Source organism: Meleagris gallopavo, chromosome 4 (assembly GCF_000146605.3).
Source record: "Meleagris gallopavo isolate NT-WF06-2002-E0010 breed Aviagen turkey brand Nicholas breeding stock chromosome 4, Turkey_5.1, whole genome shotgun sequence".
In the NCBI taxonomy this organism is placed as follows: domain Eukaryota; kingdom Metazoa; phylum Chordata; class Aves; order Galliformes; family Phasianidae; genus Meleagris; species Meleagris gallopavo.
Window position 1 is genome coordinate 26,635,692 of NC_015014.2, and position 7,144 is coordinate 26,642,835.

Consider the following 7,144-nt stretch of genomic DNA (forward strand, 5'->3'; position numbering starts at 1 on the left):
CATTGATAAAATAGGAACAATACCTCCAAATTACTCTAAGGTTGTTATTAATCCAAAAGAGTAACTAGTATAATTTAACTACATTTCTCAAGTATTTGCCATTAGGCTGAATAATTGCTACAACTTGTGGATCTTCCAGAATATTACAAAAGGAACACAGAAGGAAGTATGTCTCCATGTAACATGCTCAAAAGACATTTCAGTATTCCTGGAAACACCATTCATAGTTTAAAAAGGAACCGTACACTGCAGTATGACAGCAAAATGTAGGACCTATGGACAATGACATCATGTCGTCTTGTATTTCATCATTACACATGTTACGCTGCCAGGATTACTGAGTTTCAATCTGCTCCACTGGCAAAAGTGGAAGGGTGACAGGACTATTGACAAAAACCTCGTGGCAAATCATAACTAGAACACAACCCTTTTGGGAGTAGAGATGGGTATGCTCCTTGACGGATTAACTTTTTTAATCCCGCAAAATCTTGTCAAGTCTTTCTTAACCTCCTGACTGCAAATTATAGGTTCCTACATCCTTCTGTGTAAGGATTATCTTTCTCAATGAATGTTTTACTTTCAGTACCATTAACAGTAATAGCATGCAACATCTACAACACCAATCAAATGTTAATACGCTGCACTCCTGAAATAGTAACTATGATGTTTTGTGCTTAGTATAGAACTCTCAGTAACAAGATTTTTGCTTAAAAAACATCAGCTAAAGGCATTATCCATAACAGTATTGTTGCTAGAAACAAAAAAAGTACATTCAATGTACTCATATTTCAATGCGCTTAGCTGTGGTGCAATTTCAGTGAAAGATGCTGGAAATGTTTTTAGTTCAATCAGCCCAACAGGGTGGTGAAATGTAAGATACTCATTTTCTGACTAGGCATTCCCTGTCTCTCAGTTTTGAAATAAAGTGGTATAAACAAGAAATTATAAATATTTCCATGCTATGGAGACACAACTAGCTCATCAGCAATGTCTGCTCCAAACATGGTATGAACCTCACAAATATACCTAGAAGCCACAGGCAAAAAACTTAAGCATAAATTAAGCTTAAGTTTGCTAAACAGCTGAAAATCACTGCAATGCATAAACCCATGGAATTATTACCGCTAATATTAAGCTTCATGATTAAGCTTAAGAACAGTATGGGCAGTCGTGCCTATTTTAATACTGTCACATACAAATAATACGTCAGAAATGAGTTGTCTGACCTTTTATTCCTAAGGTATGGTCTACAAACATCAGTTATCTGGCTCTTACAGGTCAGTTTTTGCAGGTTATGAAGTACTGAAATAGAACTAGGAGACTGGTACTTCAGACCTCAAGGACTCTCTCCCTATTACTGAATTCTATCTGTTCTGGCTATTAAACTACCTCAGAAATTTTAGGAGATGGGTTTTACTTGCTAAATAATTGTACGTTCACCAGCTATACGGCTACATAATCCCACACTGCAGTTCTAACAGCAGAGGCTATGCACTCTTTAGTACTGCCTTTTATTTCTATGGGATATCTACTTCTCTGTCCTCCCAGAGCAAGGTCCAGCAGTAATATATAGTATAACAGGTTAACTATCATTCAGTAGAGCCACACACTGCAGAGAGGCCAACCCTTTCAGTCCCCCACAGTACTATTGTCAGTATTGCAATTGCTGTCTGCAGTATCTGGGGCTAAGAGAGATGTAGAGATGTCCATTCTAGACAGGAACAAGACAGTGGCATGTACCTAATCCACAGTTTCCTACTTTGGGAGGCAGACACTTCAAAATCCCACCAAATTGGAACTGATAATGCAAATCTCTAGCTTGTGAAGAAAGGGCTGATGCAGAACACTGCTGCTGCCTCCAGAAGCATTAAAGACACCAAAAGCCTCCCTTAAAAGCCTGAAGGATTGTTATGATGAGATGGTAACTGTGAGACAGAATGGAGTTATGTACTTTCCATAGTACTGCAGACTGTGGTTGTTTTCACAGCTGCATATGTATGCATACATTGCTTAAGAACATGCAAAATTTATCTGGTTCTCCTATGTGCTTGGTACAATCTGCAAACATGAGGAAAACACCCTTCTTGTGTATCAAAACACAGGTTTCAATACATTGTGATACATGGATTTAGTAAACTGTAAAATCTCAGAGCACTTTCTTTAAATGATGACAACAGACCAAGAGGAAATTGAAAATATTTCTCACATTCAGAATCACAGTTTTCTTTGAGTTGGAAGGAATCTTTAAGGATCCCTGCAATAAACAGAGACGCATCTCGATCAGGCTGCTAAGAGCCCCACCAGCCTGAACCTTGAGCAACTCCACGGATCGAGCATCCACCACCTCTCTGCGCATCCTGTGTCAGTGCCTCATCACTCTCAGTGTAAAACACTTATGTCCAATCTAAATCTCCCCTCTTTCAATTTGAAACCATTTCCCCTTGTCCTACCATAACAGACCCTGCTAAAGGGGTCAGATTCTTCCCTTCCTTCTTGTAGATCTCCTTTAGATACTGACAAGGCTGCTCTCAGGTCTCCCCAGAGCCTCCTATTCTCCAGGCTGAAGAGCACCAGTTCTCCCAGCCTGTTCTCATAGGGGAGACATTCCATTCCTGGGATCATTTTTGTGGCTCTCCTCTGGATGCACTCCAACAGGTCTATGTTTCTCTTGCACTGAGGACTCCCCATCTGGATGTAGTGCTCCAGGTGAGGTCTCGGCACAAAGCAGAGGGGCAGGATCACCTCCCTGACATGCTGGCCACAGTACTTTGGATGCAGCCCAGGATATGGTTGGCTTTCTGGGCTGCGAGGGCACGCTGCTGGCTCATGTCCTGCTGCCATCCATTAGTATACTCAAGTCATTTTTGGCTCAATCCTTTTGTCTCACAGCTTGTACTGATAGTGGGAGTTGCCATGACCCAGATGCTTTTCTTTTTTTTTTTTTTGAATCTGTGATATTTACAGGTATTAGTCTACTTCAGCACCTCTAATTTGACAGAATGAGAAATGCAGTGAGAACATAAACCTGGCAATACGTGAAAATCTGCCACACAGTTGCAGACAGAGAACATATTTCCAACCCACACACCTCAGTGAAACATTAGTCATAACCAAGGTCCATGTGAAACCTAAGGAGTCAGAGTAGGAAGAGAATGTAGGCACTCTGCTGGAAACACAGCAGAAAAAAATCTTGGAAATCTTGACAGAGATTCCAGTGACAAGAGTACTACAATATTCAATTTCAAATGCAAGTCAAAGAAAAAAGAAAGTTTGTGAATACATAATGAAAGTAAAAGTGATTAATGGCAACTAAACTATATTCTCCCTCATGCCTGTTAATTACAATACCTATGCCAAGTACTGTAATAAAAATTCCACTTAAATGGCATTATTAATTAAGTTGTTTTCTTCTATCCTGGCAGTAATTGAGCTTTACGAACAGCACAATATTGTTAACTAGGCACTGCAATCAAGAAGACATATCATATTGTTCTTTGCTGATGAAGTAAAATAGATTCTTTTTGATTACAGGTATATTTTGTCATTCTTTTGTAAGAAAAACCCAGTTCTAAGTACATTAGATTTTGTGAAGGGTGCTTCTGCCCTATTAGGACATCTGCCAGTGAGCCCCACGGGAAAGGTATCTCTCTGGTCCTCTACAATCTGTGAGTAGATGTGAAAGCCTGCAGCTGTCACGCTACATCCTCAGTAATGCGAGCAGAGCCACAGACAACAAACTCCGAAACAACACTAGAGAAATGAAAAGTTAACTTAAGTGTGCAGAAACTGAAAATTTTCTAATTTTTCAAGATCACTTTAAACTCACTTGCAAGAGAGTTAATCAGCCCTTAGATCTAATTTTCACACCCTACATACTTCTGTGACAAGTTTTCTCTAACAACAAACCTTGGTAACTGTCTTTCCTGTCCATCCATCTCTTCTACCCATAAAACCTCTTCAGTTGCTCTGTTCTTATTCTCAAGAAATTTCTCTCATACCCTGAAGATAATTGGCCAGCATGTTGATTATTATAAATTCATTAGCAAATAAATTTGCAGCTTACTTTAATTATCTTCACATATTAGATCAGTAACGATTTTTAGATTGGGTAAAAAATTGAATGCACAATATAATAACAGCGGAATAAACACAATATACCTATATATAAATGTGGAAGAGATGTATTATCTGTGATTATCTAACACAGCTTTCAACTCTGGTATCTCTCCTGTGTTCATATTACATTTCCAATTTGGATTACGTCTACGTGGTCACCCCTGAGTCACAGAAGAACAGTGACTTTCCTAATGGCTCTCAAAGAATGAAATATAAATTACAACATGTATTTTCCCAGAAGTCATTTCATTTAAGTCTAAAAGTTAGCTTTCTTGTTAGCCTTCCTGTCCAAAATGGATTCACTTAACTACTCACAGGAAGCAGTGGAGATAAAAATATTCCTGTGATCTTTTTAATTTCAAGTTCTTTTCCCTCTCTCTCCCCAACCCCGAGATGTCCTTACGTTACCACCAATAATTATTTGCTTTATCATGACGAGCAATAGGCTGGTGTATATTCTTCTCCTGACCACTGGCTGCACAGCTAAATCTAGCACAATGATCAGTTCTGAGCTACAGAGAGGATAAAGTGCTTGTAAAATGCAAACAGTCGTCAAATTGTCACAGACTGATCTTGAGAAGTCAGGACAGAAGAGGTAGACTAAACAGATCAGGTCTCATAATGTATTTGAAGACTATTTTATGTCAATAGAAAACTATTTAGTAGATGTAGAACAACACTCATGACAGACGCATGTGATCTATCAGTGCACAATTCTCAAGCCCAGTTGAGTAGTTCTAATTCCAGCACTGATTGAGGAAAACCATTTGCCTGTTTAACGCCATACAAGCAAAAATGGCCCTTGGATCAGCTTCCTATAACAACTTTGACAGTGCCACTGGCAATGGAGAATCAGTTGCCAAAACAATTCTTGGGCAAAAAAGAGAGGTGCTGATATCCCCAAATACTCATTCATTTCATGCTGCATGAATCCATGGTAAAAAAGAAATGATTACTGCTGTACCAATTAGATCAATACTGTAGCTTGTCAGCCTCTGTTATGCAACGACATACTGAAAACAACTTCTGACTGATAACACCGAAAGTAAATAGAGAACATCCTTAAGTATATAATTCGTAGGATATTGGTTCTATACAAAACTTTGATTTGATGCCCATTTTTTGCATAGGTGTTGCTTTAACAAACCGTCACTTCATGCATTCACCACAAATGATGGATGCCAAGTGAAATAGTAAGTCTTGGGAAGAAAAAAGACAAAGTTGTGTTTTGTCTTGCACATTGTAAAGCCGGACTCTATTTCCGGCTCTCACACAGACTGCTTGTACAAAGTTGGGTAAAACTCTTCATGCGTATATAAAAATATATTTCTTATTCTTTCACAGCTTAAATTTAATACTTTTCCTCCTAGTCTTCCAAATAGTGAAAAATAAAATAATATTTTTCAAAGTTTTCTGAAAACGTTCATGTTGGAAATAAAATTGCCATTTTCTTTGTTGCAAATCTTATTATGTATAGCAGTTAACCAAATGAGCTCCTTAAAGAAACTCCACTGTAATCTCAATCCCCAAGCTAAGCAGTTTATATTCTTTCTTCTTCTTTCTAACACACTGTTTCAGGGAGTTGTTCTTCTAATCCTTTACTCTAAACTAGAGCTGCTTTTTATTTGAGTCTACTCTTCTATATGTGCTGCACTGTATTTTGGTTCAGCATCTCTTGCATGCTCCTGTTGATTAAATAATTATTTCTCCACAATTAAATATCAGATAAACCTGTTAAGCAAAAGGTCAGCACTTTCCACAACTCATTTTTATTTTCTCTAAAATAAAATAAGCAGGTTTCATTGACAGGAATAGTAAGCTTCAACATTCTCTGTGTTTCGAAAACAGTGGAGAGAGACCACCAAGGCTTGAAAATCAAGAGTATGTAGGAAGGCTGGAAGTGAGACTTTCCTTACTTTAGACTGAAATAATGTTTTCAACTGCTCATGACCCCCAAGACTGTATTAAGTGGCCTTACAGTGTAGAACTTGCTTTGGTCCCTCCCCACGTTGATATCTGCTGCTCTCACCTCCTTTTGTAGACTTTGTAAACGTAGGAGTCTTTCCTGTCACAGCGATGGAAGAAGTGCAAGACAGACCAGACTCAGTGTAGCTCCTCTCCTCTGGCAGGACTGACTGAGCAGTTCTGCAAAGGCAGACACCAAGTCTAGCAAACTGTCTCTTCTGCCGTATGTTGTCTGAGCAGAGGGGATCTAAAGTCATCTTCTCTATCCAATACCCACTGCAACTTAAATAAGCCTGGGCAAGACATGTTCATCCCTCGCACCAAGAAGAGCCTGCTATGCTGGTCACCAGGTGAGCGATCCAGTTAGTTCTTCTACCTACAGCTGTCACAGTCACACAGTAGACACAAGCCATACCACACTCCTTATCAATCCATACCAGCATAGTTTACAGCACTGGCTGAAGCATTTTCATGCTTGTGGCAATGCCCCTCCGTGAAGTTAAAAACACACCTCAAACCAGCTTCACAGAAGTGACATGCCATCTCAGCTGCTGTAGGCCTCAGCAAACAAGCTGGATCACTGTGTTCAGGGCACATCGCAGTGCTGGAGGGCTCACAATACCACAGCCCTTCCCGAAGATTGTATTTTATTATCAATTACCTACTCAACTGTTTCTCTTTCATATCTACCCTACACAACATTTAACCAAGATGGACTGTTTCCATCTTACATAAATGATTTCCACCGATTCATACTTACATGGCCTACTAAATAGAGAGTATTTCTGATACACCTGCAGAGATGGGAAAACTACATATATGAATGAGTGTAATCCATTCATGGTTTTATAGACCCAGTGTTCTCTAGAGAGCATCACTGAGTGCTGGATTTTACATTTAGATTGCTGAGTTAGCTGAAATATGTGTAGTATCACCAGTAGGCAAAGAGCCCCCCGTTGACTATGGGGCAGAGGAAGGCCCTTGTGCATTGTTTATTTCAGCAAGTATGCGAGCTGGCAAGCATCCATGAAATGTAGTACAGCTATTGTTTCTTTTTTTTTTT